This window comes from Pseudophryne corroboree, chromosome 2 (assembly GCF_028390025.1).
Source record: "Pseudophryne corroboree isolate aPseCor3 chromosome 2, aPseCor3.hap2, whole genome shotgun sequence".
Classification (NCBI taxonomy): domain Eukaryota; kingdom Metazoa; phylum Chordata; class Amphibia; order Anura; family Myobatrachidae; genus Pseudophryne; species Pseudophryne corroboree.
Window position 1 is genome coordinate 284,863,097 of NC_086445.1, and position 20,059 is coordinate 284,883,155.

The window sequence follows — 20,059 nt, forward strand, 5'->3', positions numbered from 1 at the left end:
CTGTCAATATCAGTTTCAGACGCTGCCGTTGAATTATCCACGGCACCCCGGGCCTTTACCAAGGTAATGGCCGAAAAGATGATTCTTAAAAGAAGAAAGGCATCTTAATTATCCCTTACTTGGACGATATCCTGAAAGGGGCAAGTTTCCAGAGAACAGTTGGAGGTCGGAAAAGAACTATCTAAAGTAGTTCTACGACAGCACGAGTGGATTCTAAATATTCCAAAAATCGCAGCTGTTTTCCGATGATACGTCTGCTGTTCCTAGGAATGATTCTGGGCATAGTCCAGAAAGAGGTATTTCTCCTGGAGGGGAAAGCCAGGGAGTTATCCGACCTAGTCAGAAACCTCCTAAAACCAGGCCAAGTATCAGTGCATCAATGCACAGGAGTCCTGGGAAAAATGGTGGCTTCTTACGAAGCGATTCCATTCGGCAGATCTCACGCAAAAACTTTTCAGGGGGATTTGCGGGACGAATGGTCCGGATCGCATCTTCAGATGCATCAGCGGATAACCCTGTCTCCAAGGACAAGGGTGTCTCTTCTGTGGGGGCTGCAGAGTGCTCATCTTCTAGAGGGCAGCACATTCAGCATTCAGGACTGTGTTCTGGTGACCACGGATGCCAGTCTGAGAGGCTGGGGAACAGTCACACAGGGAAGAAATTTCCAAGGAAGTGTGGTCAAGTCTGGAGATTTCTCTCCACATGAATATACTGGAGCTAAGGGCAATTTACGATGCTCTGAGCCTAGGAAGACCTCTGCTTCAAAGTCAACCGGTGCTGATCCAGTAGGACATCATCATGGCAGTCGCCCACGTAAACAGACGGGGCGGCACAAGAAGCAGGAGGGCAATGACAGCAAGGATTCTTCGCTGGGCGAAAAATCATGTGATAACACTGTCAGCAGTGTTCATTCCGGGAGTGGACAACTAGGAAGATTTCCTCAGCATGAATGAATTCCACCCGGAAAAGTGGGAACTTCATCTGGAAGTTTCCACATGTTTGTAAACCGTTGGGAAAGACCAAAGGTGGTTATGATGGCGTCCCACATGAAGCGCCAGGTCTAGAGACCCTCAGGCAATAGCTGGGACGCTCTGGTAACACCGTGGGTGTACCAGTCGGTGTATGTGTTCCCTCCTCTGCCTTTCATACCCAGTGTATGGAGAATGATAGGAAGGAGAGGAGTAAGAACTATACTCGTGGCTCCGGTTTGGCCAAGAAGAACTTGGTACCCGGAACTTCAAGAGATACTAGAAAGGATCTTGATTCAGCAAGAATCATGTCTGTTCCATGACTTACCGCAGCCGCGTTGACGGGTGAACGCCGGATCCTAAGGGAAAAAGGCATTCCGGAAGAGGTCATCCCTACCCTGGTCAGAGCCAGGAAGGAGGTGACCGCACAACATTATCACTGCTTAGGTGAAAATGTGTTCCATGGTGTGAGGCCAGGAAGGCTCCACGGAAGAATTTCAACTACGTTAATTCCTACATTTCCTGCAAACAGGAGTGTATATGGGTCTCAAATTGGGGTCCATTAAGGTTCAAATTTCGACCGGTCGATTTTCTTCCAGAAAGAAATTGGCTTCAGTTCCTGAAGTCCAGAAGTTGTTAAGGGAGTACTGCATATACAACCCCTTTTTGATGTCTCCAGTGGCACTGGGCGATCTCAACGTAGTTTGGGATTCCTAAAATCACATTGGTTTAAACAACTCAAATCTGTGGATTTGATATATCTCACATGGAAAGCGACCATGCTGTTGGTCCTGGCCTCGGCCAGGCGAGTGTCAGAATTGGCGGCTTTATCTCACAAAGCCATATCTGATTGTCCATTCGGACAGAGCAAAGCTGTGGACTCGTCCCCAGTTTCTCCCTAAGGTGGTGTCAGCGTTTCACCTGAACCAGCTTATTGTGGTACCTGCGGCTACTAGGGACTTGGAGGACTCCAAGTTGCTGGATGTTGTCAGGGCCCTGAAAATATAGTTTCCAGGTCGGCTGGAGTCAGGAAATCTGACTTGCTGTTTATCCTGTATGCACCCAACAAGCTGGGTGCTCCTGCTTCTAAGCAGACTATTGCTCGTTGGATTTGTAGTACAATTCAGCTTGCACATTCTGTGGCAGGCTTGCCACAGCAAAAAATATGTAAATGCCCATTCCACAAGGAAGGTGGGCTCATCTTGGGCGGCTGCCCGAGGGGTCTCGGCATTACAACTCTGCCGAGCAGCTACGTGGTCGGGGGAGAACACGTTTGTAAAATTCTACAAATTTGATACCCTGCCAAAAAGAGGACCTGGAGTTCTCTCATTCGGTGCTGCAGAGTCATCCGCACTCTCCCGCCCGTTTGGGAGCTTTGGTATAATCCCCATGGTCCTTTCAGGAACCCCAGCATCCACTAGGACGATAGAGAAAATAAGAATTTACTTACCGATAATTCTATTTCTCGGAGTCCGTAGTGGATGCTGGGCGCCCATCCCAAGTGCGGATTATTCTGCAATACTTGTACATAGTTATTGTTACAAAAATCGGGTTATTGTTGTAGGAAGCCGTCTTTCAGAGGCTCCTTTTGTTATCATACTGTTAACTGGGTTTAGATCACAAGTTGTACGGTGTGATTGGTGTGGCTGGTATGAGTCTTACCCGGGATTCAAAATTCCTCCCTTATTGTGTACGCTCGTCCGGGCACAGTACCTAACTGGAGTCTGGAGGAGGGTCATAGGGGGAGGAGCCAGTGCACACCACCTGATCGGAAAAGCTTTACTTTTGTGCCCTGTCTCCTGCGGAGCCGCTATTCCCCATGGTCCTTTCAGGAACCCCAGCATCCACTACGGACTCCGAGAAATAGAATTATCGGTAAGTAAATTCTTATTTTCAAAGTGCTGCTTTATGTTCCATTATTTTGGCCATGGAGCTGGAGGTTTTTTATGGTTTCCTGGATATCCAGTAGGCTTACCTACATGTGCTTATAGCACTGTCCCATCAGCACTATCTTAAGTTGCTATCCTCCAGCAGAATTTTTCAGTTCAGGTCATAACATTTGAACTGGCCTCAGCTCCCAGAGTATTCCCCAAAATTATGGTGGTAATGGCATCTTCTCTCCGTCAGCAGGGGATAAGGATTTTTCTCTAACGTCCTAGTGGATGCTGGGAACTCCGTAAGGACCATGGGGAATAGCGGGCTCCGAAGGAGGCTGGGCACTCTAGAAAGATTTATGACTACCTGGTGTGCACTGGCTCCTCCCACTATGACCCTCCTCCAAGCCTCAGTTAGATCTTGTGCCCGGCCGAGGTTGGATGCACACTAGGGGCTCTCCTGAGCCCTTAGAAAGAAAGTATAGATTTAGGTTTTTTATTTTCAGTGAGACCTGCTGGCAACAGGCTCACTGCAGCGAGGGACTAAGGGGAGAAGAAGCGAACTCGCCTGCTTGCAGCCGGATTGGGCTTCTTAGGCTACTGGACACCATTAGCTCCAGAGGGATCGACCGCAGGCCCAGTCCTTGGTGTTCGGTCCCGGAGCCGCGCCGCCGTCCCCCTTACAGAGCCAGAAGCAAGAAGAGGTCCGGAAAAACGGCGGCAGAAGACATCAGTCTTCACCAAGGTAGTGCACAGCACTGCAGCTGTGCGCCATTGCTCCTCATGCACACCACACACTCCGGTCACTGATGGGTGCAGGGCGCTGGGGGGGGCGCCCTGAGCAGCAATATAAACACCTTGGCTGGCAAAAATACATCACATATAACCCCCAGGGCTATATGGATGTATATTAACCCCTGCCAGATTCCATAAAAATGCGGGAGAAAAGTCCGCGAAAAAGGGGCGGAGCCTATCTCCTCAGCACAGTGGCGCCATTTTTCCCTCACAGCTCCGTTGGAGGGAAGCTCCCTGGCTCTCCCCTGCAGTCTACACTACAGAACAGGGTTAAAACAGAGAGGGGGGGGACTAAATTTAGGCGCAGTATAAATTATATAAAAGCAGCTATAGGGGACATAACTCAGTTAGTCCCTGCATTATATAGCGCTCTGGTGTGTGCTGGCATACTCTCACTCTGTCCCCCCAAAGGGCTTTTGTGGGTCCTGTCCTCATTGGAGCATTCCTTGTGTGTGTGCGGTGTGTCGGTACGGCTGTGTCGACATGTTTGATGAGGAGACTTATGTGGAGGCGGAGCAGTTGCCGATAAATGAGATGTCGCCCCTGTGGGCCGACACCAGAGTGGATGGATAGGTGGAAGGTATTAACCGACAGTGTCAACTCCTTACATAAAAGGCTGGATGACGTAACAGCTATGGGACAGCCGGCTTCTCAGCCCGCGCCTGCCCAGACGTCTCCAAGGCCATCAACGCTCCCTCAGATGGCAGACACAGATGTCGACACGGAGTCTGACTCCAGTGTCGACGAGGTTGAGACATATACACAATCCACTAGGAACATCCGTTACATGATCCCGGCAATATAAAATGTGTTACACATTTCTGACATTTACCCAAGTACCACTAAAAACAAAGGGTTTTATGTGTGGGGAGAAAAAGCAGGCAGTGTTTTGTTCCCCCATCAAATGAGTGAATGAAGTGTGAAAAAGCGTGGGTTTCCCCGATAAGAAACTGGTAATTTCTAACAAGTTACTGATGGCGTACCCTTTCCCGCCAGAGGATAAGTTACGCTGGGAGATATCCCCTAGGGTGGATAAGGCGCTCACACGTTTGTCAAGGTGGCACTGCCGTCTTAGGATACGGCCACTTTGAAGGTACCTGCTGATAAATAGCAGGAGTCTATCCTGAAGTCTGTAATTACACACTCAGGTACTAGACTGAGACCTGCAGACTGCTGCAGCGTGGTCTGTACCCCTTTCAGAACAGGGATACTATTTTGCGAACATAAGACGTCGTCTTATATATGAGGGATGCACAGAGGAATATTTTGCCGGCTGGCATCCTGAATTATTGTAATGTCCATTCTGTCAGGAGGGTATTGGAGACCCGACACTGGACAGGTGATGCTGACTTTAAAAGGCACATAGAGCCTTATAAGGGTGAGGAATTGGTTGGGGATGGTCTCTGGGACCTCGTATCCACAGCAACAGCTGGGATGAAAATATTTTACCTGAGGTTTCCTCACAGCCTAAGAAACGCACTGTATTATCAGGTACAGTCCTTTCGGCTTCAAAAAAGCAGGCGGGTCAAACGAGGGAAGAGGGAAAATGCTGCACCAGCAGCCAGTCCCCAGAATCAAAATTCTTCCCCTGCTTCCTCTGAGTCCACCGCATGACGCGGGGGCTCCACAGGCGTAGCCAGGTACGGTGGAGGGCCGCCTCAAAAAATTTCAGCGATCAGTGGGCTCGCTCACAGGTGGATCCCTGGATCCTTCAAGTAGTATCTCAGGGGTACAAGCTGGAAGTCGAGGCGTCTCCCCCCCGCCGTTTACTCAAATCTGCCTTGCCGACAACTCCCTCAGGCAGGGAGGCTGTGCTAGAGGCAATTCACAAGCTGTATTCCCAGCAGGTGATCAAGGTGCCCCTACTTCAACAAGGACGGGGTTACTATTCCACACTGTTTGTGGTACCGAAACCAGCCGGTTCGGTGAGACCCATTTTAAAATGGAAATCCTTGAACACTTACATAACAAAGTTCAAGATGGAATCGCTCAGGGCGGTTATTGCAAGCCTGGACGAGGGGGATTACATGGTATCCCTGGACATCAAGGATGCTTACCTGCATGTTCCTATTTACCTTCCTCACCAGGAGTACCTCAGATTGTGGTACAGGATTGCCATTACCAATTCCAGACACTACCGTTTGGACTGTCCACGGCACCGAGGGTGTTTACCAAGGTAATGGCAGAAATGATGATACTCCTTCAAAAAAAAGGGAGTTTTTATTTATCCCATACTTGGATGCTCTCCTTATAAAGGCAAGGTCCAGGGAGCAGTTACTGGTCGGAGTAGCACTATCTCAGGAGGTGCTACAACAGCATGGCTGGATTCTGAACATTCCAAAGTCACAGCTGGTTCCTTCCACTCGCTTACTGTTCCTGGGGATGATTTTGGACACAGAACAGAAAAAAGTGTTTCTCCCGCTGGAGAAAGCCAAGGAGCTGTCATCTCTAGTCAGAGACCTCCTAAAACCAAAAAGGGTATCGGTGCATCGTTGCACACGAGTCCTGGGAAAAATGGTGGCTTCATACGAAGCAATTCCATTCGGCAGGTTCCATGCGAGGACCTTCCCGTGAGACCTCTTAGATAAGTGGTCGGGATCGCATCTTCAAATGCATCAAATGATAACCCTGTCTCCAAGGACCAGGGTGTGTCTACTGTGGTGGATGAAGGGTGCTCATCTTCTAGAGGGCCGCAGTTTCGGCATACAGGACTGGGTCCTGGTGACCACGGATGCCAGCCTTCAAGGCTGGGGAGCAGTCACACAGGGAAGAAACTTCCAGGGCCTATGGTCAAGTCAGGAGACTTCCCTACATATAAATTCTGGAACTGAGGGCCATTTACAATGCCCTAAGTCAGGCAAGACCCCTGCTTCAAAACCAGCCGGTACTGACAGTCAGACAACATCACGGCAGTCGCCCATGTGACCCGACAGGGCGGCACAAGAAGCAGGATGGCAATGGCAGAAGCCACAAGGATTCTCCGATGGGCGGAATATCACGTACTAGCACTGTCAGCAGTGTTCATTCCGGGAGTGGACAACTGGGAAGCAGACTTCCTCAGCAGACACGACCCACACCCGGGAGAGTGGGGACTTCATCCAGAAGCCTTCCTGCTGTTGGTAAACCGTTGGGAAAGGCCACAGGTAGACATGATGGCGTCCCGCCTCAACAAAAAGCTAAAGAGATATTGCGCCAGGTCAAGGGACCCTCAGGCGATAGCTGTGGACGCTCTAGTGACACCGTGGGTGTACCAGTCGGTTTATGTGTTCCCTACTCTGCCTCTCATACCAAAGGTACTGAGAATAATAAGATGGTGAGGAGTAAGAACGATACTCGTGGTTCCGGATTGGCCAAGAAGGGCTTGGTACCCGGAACTTCAGGAAATGATATCAGAGGACCCATGGCCTCTGCCGCTCAGACAGGACCTGCTTCAGCAGGGGCCCTGTCTGTTCCAAGACTTACCGCGGCTGCGTTTGACGGCATGGCGATTGAGCGCCGGATCCTGAAGGAAAAGGGTATTCCGGAAGAAGTCATTCCTGCGCTTATTAAAGCCAGGAAAGATGTTACGGCAAAGCATTATCACCGCATGTGGCGGGAATATGTTGCATGGTGCGAGGCCAAAAAGGCCCCAACAGAGGAATTTCCACTAGGGCGATTTCTACATTTCCTGCAAGCAGGAGTGAATATGGGCCTAACTCTAGGCTCCATTAAAGTACAGATCTCTGCTCTGTCGATTTTCTTTCAAAAAGAATTAGCTTCAGTACCTGAAGTTCAGGCATTGTGAAAGGAGTGCTGCATATTCAGCCCCCGTTTGTGCCCCCTGTGGCACCTTGGGATCTCAACGTGGTGTTGAGTTTTCTTAAAATCACATTGGTTTGAGCCACTAAAAACCGTGGATCTAAAATATCTCACGTGGAAAGTGGTCATGTTATTGGCCTTGGCTTCAGCCAGGCGAGTGTCAGAATTGGCGGCTTTATCATGTAAAAGCCCTTATCTGATTTTCCATATGGATAGGGCAGAATTGAGGACTCGTCCCCAATTTCTTCCTAAGGTGGTGTCAGCGTTTCACCTGAACCAGCCTATTGTGGTGCCGGCGGCTACTAGTGAATTGGAGGACTCCAAGTTGCTAGACGTTGTCAGGGCCCTGAAAATATATGTTTCCAGGACGGCTGGAGTCAGAAACTCTGACTCGCTATTTATCCTGTATGCACCTAACAAGCTGGGTGCTCCTGCTTCTAAGCAGTCTATTGCTCGCTGGATTTGTAGTACAATTCAGCTTGCACATTCTGTGGCAGGCATACCACAGCCAAAATCTGTAAATGCCCATTCCACAAGGAAGGTGGGCTCATCTTCGGCGGCTGCCCGAGGGGTCTCGGCTTTACAACTTTGCCGAGCAGCTACTTGGTCAGGGGCAAACACGTTTGCAAAATTCTACAAATTTGATACCCTGGCTGAGGAGGACCTGGAGTTCTCTCATTCGGTGCTACAGAGTCATCCGCACTCTCCCGCCCGTTTGGGAGCTTTGGTATAATCCCCATGGTCCTTACGGAGTTCCCAGCATCCACTAGGACGTTAGAGAAAATAAGAATTTACTCACCGGTAATTCTATTTCTCGTAGTCCGTAGTGGATGCTGGGCGCCCATCCCAAGTGCGGATTGTCTGCAATACTTGTAAATAGTTATTGTTAACTAAAGGGTTATTGTTGAGCCATCTGTTGAGAGGCTCAGTTGTTTTCATACTGTCAAACTGGATATAGTATCACGAGTTGTACGGTGTGATTGGTGTGGCTGGTAAGAGTCTTACCCGGGATTCTAAATCCTTCCTTATTATGTCTGCTCGTCCGGGCACAGTGTCCTAACTGAGGCTTGGAGGAGGGTCATAGTGGGAGGAGCCAGTGCACACCAGGTAGTCATAAATCTTTCTAGAGTGCCCAGCCTCCTTCGGAGCCCGCTATTCCCCATGGTCCTTACGGAGTTCCCAGCATCCACTACGGACTACGAGAAATAGAATTACCGGTGAGTAAATTCTTATTTTCCATACCTCAACGATTTATTAATCCTGGCACAATCGCAGGAATGGTTTCAGTGTTTGCAAAAGGCAATAGCTTAGCTTGTTTGCAGTGACACGATTGGCTCATAAATTGGGCAAAGTTGTCTCTGGCTCAGTCACAACGGATGACTCACTTGGAATTGGGTATTCATTAATTTTACCTCTGAACAAAATATCCTAAACTCATTTAAGGAATCAGGAGTTGCTACACAAACAAACTGTATCCATTTACGCGGCAAAGCGTGTGATGGGAATGATGGTGTAGACAATCGACATGATGGAGTATACGCAGTTCCACTCGATACAGCTGCAACGCCTGATCTTTTCCAAGTGGAATGGTTTTCTGTCAGACGGTAAAACCGCAGATTATGGTCTTTTCTCTGGAAGTGAGGAGGTCAGTAGCCTGGTGGCTACAGACATCCTATCTGGACAAAGGGAGACTCCTTTGGATATTGGATTGGGAAACTCTGACAATGGATGCCAGCCTTCAGGGCTGGGAAGCAGTGATAGGAAGGAGTTGTTTCCAGGGGCAGTGGACCAAGGAAGAAAGTTGCCTGCTAATAAATATATTGGAACCGCGGGCCATATATATGGCATTTATTCAGGCAAAGAGCATCTTTCAGGGGAAACCAGTTCAAATCTGCTCGGACATTGCAATGACAGTAGTGTACCTCAACCATCAGGCAGGAACTCGCATCCAAAACACAATGAAGACAGTAAGTCACACGTTAAGGTGGGCAGTACCTCATTATCCAGCTTTGTCCGCAGTATTCATTCTGGGTGTCCTAAACTGGGAAGCGGATTTTCTCAGTAGACATGCATTCATGCACGAATGGGCTTTACACCCCAAGGTCTTACAAACTCTGGTAGACAATGGGGTTACCGGAGTTAGATCTCTTTTTCTTCCCATCAAAACAACAAAGTTTCCGCATATAGGTCAAGAACAAAGGATCCCAGAGCGACCTTTGTGAATGACCTATCAGTGAGATGAAACTTTCGTCTGGCTTATGTGTTTCCTCCAATCGCCCTGTGACCGAGGATGATGTGAAAGGTAACACAAGGTATGGGTGCTGTGATACTAATAGCTCCGGCTTGGTCCACAAGGCAGTGTTACACAGATCTGCAGAGGATGTCAATGGATGCTCCATTCCTACTCCCTCAACATCCAGATGTACTGGCTCGGTATTGCAAGCACTGGGATCAACTGTCTTTGACGGCGCAGATCTTGAGACTTCCATCCTTAATGTAGCCTATGCGCTCCATTGTAACCAATGGTGGGAACTTTGTGGTCAGCGGTTGACCGAAAGTAACCTCACCGCTGACCACAAAGTTCCCACCATTGGTTACAATGGAGCGCATAGGCGCTACATTGTAACACTGCCGTGTGCCGCCTGTCAGACAGTACAGGAGCACACAGCCGATCAGGAGGGTGCCACAACGTGGCGCTCCCTGATTGGCTGAAGAAACCCACTTAGACATAAGTCAGAGGGGGTTTCTGGCATTCGGGGAAAGGGGTCCCATGTGAAAACATGGGGCCCCTTTCAGTTCGAGGTCGGGTGTCCGTTTTTTTATTTTGACAAGTACGTGGATTACAAATGGATTACAAGCAGAAGAGCCTTCTACCCTGGATTTTGTGAGTATAATTTTTTCAACAGGTACACCATGGATTCTACAGGGAGAAGAGGACCGACCCTCGTGTGAACATAAGGTAAGTATGTGTATATGGTGGTGTGGATGTATGTATTAAAGTTATACTTTTAAGGTGTGTGTCTTATGTTTTTATTGGGGTATTTTTTTTTAGTAGTAGTACTACAGGTACCAGCGGGCCCGGTTTTCCGCCGCATGCTGGTACTTGTGGTTCTCCAAGTACCAGCTTGCGGGGGAGGCTTGCTGGGACTTGTAGTACTGCTACTAAAAACAATATTCATTTTTTTACACAATGGCTATCAGCCTCCCATCCGCAGCCCGTGGATGGGGGGGGGACAGCCTCGGGCTTCACCCCTGGCCCTTGGGTGGCTGGAGGGGGGGACCCCTTGATTGAAGGGGTTCCCACTCCTCCAGGGTACCCCGGCCAGGGGTGACTAGTTGGGTTTTTAATGCCACGGCCGCAGGGCGCTGTATAAAAGTGACCCCCAGCTGTGGCATTATCTGTCCAGCTAGTGGAGCCTGGTGCTGGTTTCAAAAATACGGGGGACCCCTACGCTTTTTGTCCCCCGTATTTTTGGAACCAGGACCAGGCGCAGAGCCCGGTGCTGGTTGTTTAAATATGGGGGAACCCCTGTCAATTTTTCCCCCATATTTTTGCAACCAGGACCGGCTCAAAGAGCCCGAGGCTGGTTTAGCTTAGGAGGGGGGACCCCACGCAATTTTTTTTCTAAAAATGAACACTTTCCCATCCCCTTCCCACTGATAAACATGCACGGATCTCATGGATCCCTGCATGCCTATCCAAACACGGGATAAAAAAGCAGGTCTGTTTTTTTTTTAGCACTTTTTTACGAATTGTATTTCTGCACGGCAGTGTTTGGCTATTGTCGGCAGTGTTTGTGATTTGCACTTTTTAGTAAATTCCCGATTTCTACCAAATTGCAGGCTTATTTGACTGATGGTGTATTGATTCGTGATTTTTTCCTAGGACTTCCAAAATATTACGAATGCCCTCATCACTGCCGTGATTTTTGCTTAGTAAATTACCGAAATGACACTTTGAAGAAAAAACGGCATCTCGGCCAAAATCGGGACCTTAGTAAATATACCCCGATGTGCGCACTTTTTGTTAGGGAATGCTGCAGATTCAACTGTTCCTCCTACAGTGCATTGGGACTTAAGGTTAGTCCTAAAGGTCCTTCAACTTGCCCCATTTGAACCACTAAAAAGAGTGGATCTTAAATGGTTGACAGCTAAATTTCTCTTTCTACTGGCTATTGCTTCAGCTAGAAATGTTTCAGATTTAGGGGCATTGTTATGTCGCCCTTTATTTCTGATTTTTTTTTTTAATCCAGATGGAGCGGTTCTCAGAACCAAATATGGGTATCTTCCTAAAGTGGTGTCTAAATTCCACCTTAACGAAGAAATTGTAGTCCCAGCCTTCCAGGGGCCGGAAAGTTCTGCGGGAGATGCGTCGTTGAACGTAGTCCGTGCTTTAAGGATCTACGTGGATCATACCAGTGTCATTAGAAAGATAGACACTCTTTGTTCTCTGCGGATTTCACAAGAGAGGATGGCCTGCTGATAAGCAGACACTCGCGAAGTGGCTTCGGATGACAATTTCAGAAGCATATTCTCAAGCTGATCACCCTGTTTCGGCTAATGTCTCTGCTCACTCTACTCGTAAGGTAGGTCCATTAAGGGCAGCACAATGTGGTGCTTCAGCAGAATAGATATGTAAGGCAGCCACGTGGTCTTCCATGAACACATTCATTAGACATTATGCCTTTGATACCTTTGCCTCTCAGGACGCTGAATTCGGGCAAAGGATCGTCCACTAAATTGCTTTGGGACATTCCAATGTTATCCTGTGGATAACCTGTGGACCCTGCAGGAGAAATATTAGTTATGGTAAAACTTACCGTTGATAACGTTATTTCTCCACAGGAATCTCCCCCCTGACGTACCTGATTTGAGGATCCTTTCACTCACTAGGCTCTTCCTTCTTGTATGGAAGGGTGTGCATGTGTGTTCTTCTCGCCTGATTAGGGCTCTCTATGATGCTCCTGCCTTGAGCTTTGGAAAAACAACTGAATTGCCTGAGCCAGGAAGTGGGGATATATGGACTGGCCCCTTGCATGCTGGGAGGCCAAAAGCTTTGACCGATTGGTGCCAATCTGCTGTCGCGTCATGATATCCCCATGTTATCCTGTGGACTTAGGAGATATAACGTTATCAACGGTATGTTTTACCATAACGAATATTTGTTGCAATACAAAACTGATTCACTATACTGCACTGATTAATTTGATATGCAACACTTGTATATCTGTGTGCAATGGAGTCTGTGTGCAACTGAAGCACAATTAAATTTTGTGTGGAAAAAAGAAATAGCAGTGGCCACTGTATCATACTGTAGCACTTTGTATTGCGGATAAGATGCATGTTTGCTGAAAAGATGCTTGGCACAAGCAGAGATGCACTGGACCTGGTATGCCGAGAAGGGATGTTTGGCGCTACTGCAGAAATAGTGTATGAGGAGACATTTGTATTAGGAAAACAAAAATCACACATTTACTTTTAGTTCACTTTCTTGCAATATTAACTTAAGAAACTAAACTTTTTTTTGGTAATTTTGAGTTGATAGTTTTCAAAAGAAAATAGCACAGGGTATCATTTTTGTGGGTACTGCATTAATAATTACTGACATTGATGTTGGAACTGACCGCAAATAGTGTAAAAAAAAAAAAAGTCTGAGCAGTTTAAAAAGGCAGAAAGGCAATTCCTGTCCCAGTGGAGCTTACAATCTATGTTCCCTGCCACATGTACACACATACACTAGGGTTCATTCTTTCCCAGAAGCCAATTACCCTACATGTATATTGCTGGATTATGGGAGGAAAAAAAGGTTATAATCTCATTCAAAAATGTGGAGAACATACAAACTCCACATAGGTTAGAATCAAAACATTGACCTCTGTGCTGTGTGGCGGTAATGCATAACAAATTATGTATGCAGCTATGCTTTGGGATGCTACTGGTGCAAAAAAATATCAGTTGTATCTATTATTAAATACTTTTCATTGTTTATATAAATGAATAAACAAAACCCGACGATGAAAGTGGCTTGCTGTAAAACAAGAAGGATCTGAAATAGGGATAGATAACACTCAGTGGCGGCACTGGGGGTTGGTTGGTCTGTGCCCAAAAAGGGGTGTGGCTTTACGGTTAGGGATATGGCCTCACTGAAGTCCCTTGCTGACATCCCTACAAGGGGCATGGTCTTGCTGAAAGCACCTGATTATCTCACTCCGGAGGCTTGTGGTGCTGGGCTGCCTCCGGAGACTCTGGCTGCACTGCCGGCTCCTTCTCACTGAATGGAGCAGAGTGCTGAAGAGGAATGTCACACTGCAACACCCGGCTCCTGTCACTGCGGAGGAGCCGGCACTTTGGTATCACCACCTGGGAGGGTGGCAACCAAGTGGTGCCCGTACCCCCTTTGTGATGCACAGGGTTGCAGAGAAATATGATGAACCCAGGTGGTAGAAGAGGCGTGACCAAACAAGGATGTGTCACATCCGCTTGTTAAAACTTTGACTTAAAATACTATGATTCATGGGGGCATGTTCCTAGATGGGGGGGTAATCCATCTACATCCTAAATGGGTAGCCTGCGCCCTCCTTCAGGCCTCCCAGACAAGCTTGGGCCCAATCAGTACCCTCTCCACCTCCCTTTCGGCACTCCTGGTGATGCCTCTGATAACACCCACTTAGGGGAAGCTCCAGTTCAATATGAGCTGTGTATTTTTTTTGTCCATTACAGTACACTGAAAGCAAAATTAACCTTCTATAGTTAATGTGCACAAGCCACCAGAATGTGTCCTGGTGGCTTCCGCACCTTAGTTAAATTTGCTCCTTAATTTACAGCTATATGTAAGGGTCCACACACATTGCATAACTACCATCTATACCGATTGGCAAAGAAGAAACAAGACTGTAATGCAAAAAATGCACACTCCGTACACCAAGTCATGTTTGCTCACTGCATTCCATAAAAGGTAATTTATTTGTTTCATTTCTTTTTCTAGTGCTTGACATGATGATTTACAGTAAAGGGCCCCATACACTAGGCTGATTTTGCCCGATTTCAGCCCAATTCGGGCATTCGGCCCGATATATTGGGTGAAATCTGGCATTTTCGGGGTGCTTGAAAAGCCGGTCCGATCCGATGCGCGTTCCCGTGAGCATCGGCTCGGATCCCCCTAGTTCCGACATATCACAAGTGCTGCACTCGTTATATGTCGGATCTCGCAGTAAATAGATAGGATAGTAAAAGATACATCGTATGCAAAAAAACAACTGCATACGATATCTAATACTATCCTGCCAACAGGGAGGCTGCCGGGAGGTTGGACGAAATCTTATATGACATGACGGACCGTCATGTCGTGTAAGTGTATGGGGCCCTTAAGGCTAATTAATGTTTGTTTGTAAATATTCACCTTTTCAGTCCTACAAAAATAATCCCTATACATACCACAATTACTGAAATAATGGATTTCTGCTTGGAGAGGCAAATATCTAACGTATCTATTGAACACTTATTTGCTAATTTTACGTGGAGATTTCTAAATAATCTCACGGTTTGGACAGTTAAATAACAGTCACTTTTTTTCCATTCATTTTACTGTACAGTGCAGAAAGCTGAAATGTAGCTTAAATACTATTGTTTTAATAAACTGCCAGTGTCATCATGCCCTGTCAGGCAGGCAGCATGGGATGTAGTTGGAAACCTGGCGGCCGAAATCCCAACGGTCATAATACCGACGCTGGAATCCCGACCGCCAGATTGCCGGCAGCGCTGCCACAGCTATTCCCACTCCTGGGTGTCCAAGACACCCATGGAGTTGGGAATAGAATCTGTGGCAAGCGAAGCGTGCCACTGTGCCCGCAGCGTAGCGAGCCCGCAAGGAGCTTCATTCCGCTCGCCCACCTGCCGTATTTTGACCCCCCCCCCTCCCGGATTCCGACCGCCGGGATCCCGTACACAACACGGAAACACATGCTGGATTGCTTCCAACAGAATTTCATTGCTGTGTTATTGTTTGTTTTTCTATGAGCTGTAGGGGAACATCTGCCCAGCTAATGACAAGTGTCCAGAAAGTAAACATTGCTAGTAATTGGCTGAACTTTTATCATTCATTTCTATTGGCAATGCATTTCAAGGAGGCTTATGCATCAATAAAAAATGCATTGACTGGCCAAATGTTTGGGAAAAGTGGCGATTTTGAGCAGCAGAGTGAAAATGTGCTACATTTTAAAATGTATTTTATTTTTAAAGTTAGGAAGATATAATAATAATTTATCAATTTGACTCTTTAAACTTCTGAACTAAATAGCCCATTGATTGTCTTGCCCGTGAAGCTAAAGTGAATCTAAGTTTTTCTCCAAATGTTGCTAGAATTTAGGCAGGGAATTGGCAATTAACATTGTAACAGAAAATTTTGAGTTTTGGTGGAGCTATGCCACACAACATTATACCTTTAACAGAGCACAAGCATGATACAGCAAGCTACCACAATATATACACCTATAAAGACAAAGCAGAGTATAGATTAGTATTGGTATAATATATTGAGCTGCCCTGTAGGTGGCACTGATGTGCAGCTGGTGCTGTTGTGGAACCATGCTTACCGTATATACTCGAGTATAAGTCGACCCGAATATAAGCCGAGGCACCGAATTTTACCACAAAAACCTGGGAAAACTTTTTGACTCGAGTATAATCCTAGGGTGGGAAATGCAGCTCTAGCCGTACACAGCCCTCAGTGCCAGATATGCCCTCATACTGCCAGATATGCCCCCACAGTGCCAGATATGCCCTCATACTGCCAGATATACCCCCACAGTGCCAGATATGCCCCCACAGTGCCAGATATGCCCCCACAGTGCCAGATTTGCCCCACAGTGCCTGATGTGCCAGATATACCCTCATGCTGCCAGATATGCCCTCATGCTGCCAAATATGCCCCACAGTGCCAGATGTGCCAGATATGCCCCCTCATAGTGCCAGATATGCCCCCTCATAGTGCCAGATATGCCCCCTCATAGTGCCAGATATGCCCCCTCATAGTGCCAGATATGCTCCCTCATAGTGCCAGATATGCCCCCTCACAGTGCCAGATATGCCCCCTCACAGTGCCAGATATGCCCCCTCATAGTTCCAGATAAGTCCCCTCATAGTGCCACATATGTCGCCCCCCCCCCCCCCCCAAAGTGCCAAATATGCTCCCCCAGTGCCTGTTACTTACCCTCCGTCGCTCCCGCACTGCCTTCTGAAGGAGGGACACGCGCGCGCCTCTCCTGTGTCCCTCCTGCATCTCCGGCGGCGGGTCTATTAAAGGAAGTGCCAGTTCGTGAGCCAATCAAAGCTCACGAACGGGTACTTCCTTTAATAGACCCGCCGCTGCCGCCGGAGATGCAGGAGGGACACAGGAGAGGCGCGCGCTGTGCGCTCCGTGTCCCTCCTTCACTCAGCTCTCCCTGCACTGACTCGAGTATAAGCCGAGGGGGCTTTTTCAGCACAAAAGTATATACAGTATTTAGTTTTTTTTTGTAACCTCAATTAGAATGTTTTTTCTTTTCCATTTTCTCGGTCTCAACGGATATCCTGGGTATTCCTTTAGTCTTTCTCCTCATATCTATCTCTTCCTCTAGCTTTGGTCATATCTATCTCTTCCTCTAACTTTGGTCATATCTATCTCTTCCTCTAGCTTTGGTCATATCTATCTCTTCCTCTAGCTTTGGTCATATCTATCTCTTCCTCTAGCTTTGGTCATATCTATCTCTTCCTCTAGCTTTGGTCATATCTATCTCTTCCTCTAGCTTTGGTCATATCTATCTCTTCCTCTAGCTTTGGTCATATCTATCTCTTCCTCTAGCTTTGGTCATATCTATCTCTTCCTCTAGCTTTGGTCATATCTATCTCTTCCTCTAACTTTGGTCATATCTATCTCTTCCTCTAGCTTTGGTCATATCTATCTCTTCCTCTAGCTTTGGTCATATCTATCTCTTCCTCTAGCTTTGGTCATATCTATCTCTTCCTCTAGCTTTGGTCATATCTATCTCTTGCTAGATTTTAGAGTGCTGTAGTAAAGAATGTGAATGACAGTATATTAGTGAATCACAGTGTTGCCACCATCCCTACAGGGGATACAGTCATTAGGTTGACCACTATTGGTCAACATGGTCACTAGGTCGACATGGAAAAAGGTCGACATGAGTTTATCACTTTATTTTTTACTTTTTCATACTTTACGATCCACGTGGGCTACGATTGGGAATAGTAACCTGTGCCAGGCACCGCGGTAGCGGAGCGAGGCACCTTGACCGAAACATGGCGAGTGTGAACACGGTGCACTAATTGGGGTTCCCCGTCACTTTACGAAGAAAACAACACCAAAAAAAGTGAAAAAACCCCACCATGTCAACCTAATGCATGTCGACCAATAGTGGTTGACCTGATGACCCATACCCCCTACAGTTAGAGATCCGGATGGGTGTCCATTGCCAGCAGCTAGGACAGGCACAAAGGAGATCCCAGGATGGCAGAGTATTTCTTAGTCACCATGGCAACTGTACAGGTTTTTCTATACTGCTCACTTCAATAGATAAGGACATTCTAGAGGAGGATATATGAACTGAATAAAATAAGGTGCTTACCCCCCAGTGTAATGCACTTTTAAAAGCTTTAGATAAGTGATTAGCCATACCGTGATAGTTACAGAACAATATAAAAGGGCAGCTTGAATAACTGAAAAGGTTTCTGTGATTGTTTTGAAAAGAGTTTTCTTTCTATGAAGATATTGTTATTGTTAAGTTCATATTATAAGCGATGTGCAATAAGTTTCCGGATACACAAAAATAATTATATTTACGTGCACTCAAACCACTTGGTGAAGCAGCTGGACCAGTCTGAAGCAGGTATGTTTTTTAAATGATGGATGAAGGTCTCCACTGCAGCCAACGGTGACTCAAAGAACAAATCCCACGCATCTTACGCTTAATTTGTGGGAACATTAAGTTGCACTGGGCTAGGTCTGGATGTGGTGGCTGACCAAGCTTCTGGATGCGTTCATGGGCCAGAAAAAAACACCACTTTCCTGGACTTTTGGTCAGGTGCATTGTCATTATTGTCATAGTCACCATGAGAGCAAGTTCTTGGATGGCTCCTGGAAATCGCCTTCAGCACCTTTTTGGAAGGCTTTGGTTGGCATACCTGTCCCCAGTGATAGTGCGCTGCTGCACGAGTGGTACAGTAGCTACATGACCAGTCTTGGCCACAAAAAAAAGCCACCAGATTCCTGGTCACATTGTGCTCACGTCGGAACTTCTGTGGTGGTACACTTCCAACTGGCCAGACTGTTTGCCCTCTGGGTCGAAACTGTAAATCTAGGCATCATCACCACTGATGATCTCCCACATAGTTTGAACGACCGCTATCAAATCTGGCCAGAATATTGCAGCACCAAGTCACCCAAGCCGCCTCCTGCTCTCAAGTCAGCTGATATGGCACCCAGCATGCAGAAACCTTGCTCAGACAAAGTTTTCTCAGAAATATAAAGCAGATGGCTCCCAATGAGATGCCTATCTCCTCTGACTGAGCCACAGTCACCCTTGCATCCACCTCAGCTATGTCCTGTACAGCAGCAACAATGTCCTCTGTGATGGTGAATACTGGTCGGATGCAGCACTCCTCATCGTCCAGGGATGTCTCCTCACCAAAATTCTGCAAACCACTCAAACACAATGGTTTGGAGTGGTGCTTCCTCCACAAAAGCAACTCGGAATCTGTCAAAACACACCTGCTGTCGCTGACCACTCTTGTAGGGGTTCAGTGTGATATCCCAGCTGTTGGGATCTCGGCGTTCAGGAGACCGACGCCGGGATCCCGAAAGCCGGCAACTTGAATGCATCCCTCTTGTAGTCATAGAAGATCATGGCTCTCCAGTGGCCTCTGTTGAGCGCCATAATGAGTTTGTGAAGGAAGTGAACTTGCTGACTTCTTTGGTGTGTAGTGCTGCTTATATATGGTTCTGTACCTTGACATTTCATAAGAACTTTAGTCAGAGATTACAGTTTACAACCAGATTGTCTGCTGTACATATGCACTGCACACACGCTTTCCAAGAACTCGCGCTTGTGGTGCCCTTCCAAGTGGTATATTTTATGCCCATAAACTCATCCAGGAGCTTGGTCATCCGCAATACGGTCTAGACATGGTCTCATGTGACTTCTTTATGTTCCCAAATCAAGCTCCAGCCGTGTGGGATTTGTTTTGAGTCAAAAGAAGTTGCAGTGGAGACCTTCATCCAGAATGTAGAAGACATACCTGCTTCAGACTGTTCCAGCTGCTTCACCAAGTGGTTTGAGCGCATGTAACTTAACACAGACTCCTCTGGCAAATACTTTGAAAATATTGTAATGTTCACTTTGTGTGTGTATATAAAGTACTTTTTGTGTATCCGGAAATGTTTTTACACCCCACGTAGAGATGTAGCCACGCTCATCTGAGCTGCAGCAATGCACAGTTTTTGTGGTATGCATGCAAAAACACCATGGGCGTGTGTGTATATTCTCACCCGCGGCTCATAGACTTTTACATTAAGCGATCAAGGGTGTGAATAGTTGCAATGTGTGTGCACATGCGTGTGCTCCTGCAATGCGT

At 47.2% G+C, this 20,059-nt stretch overlaps 1 protein-coding gene across 5 annotated transcripts in view; it reads left to right on the top strand.

Annotated features, from left to right (window-relative positions):
* The window catches only part of SUGT1 (SGT1 homolog, MIS12 kinetochore complex assembly cochaperone), a 321,635-nt gene that overhangs the window by 35,460 nt on the left and 266,116 nt on the right, over positions 1-20,059 (top strand). The gene's annotated exons all lie outside the window — the stretch shown is intronic.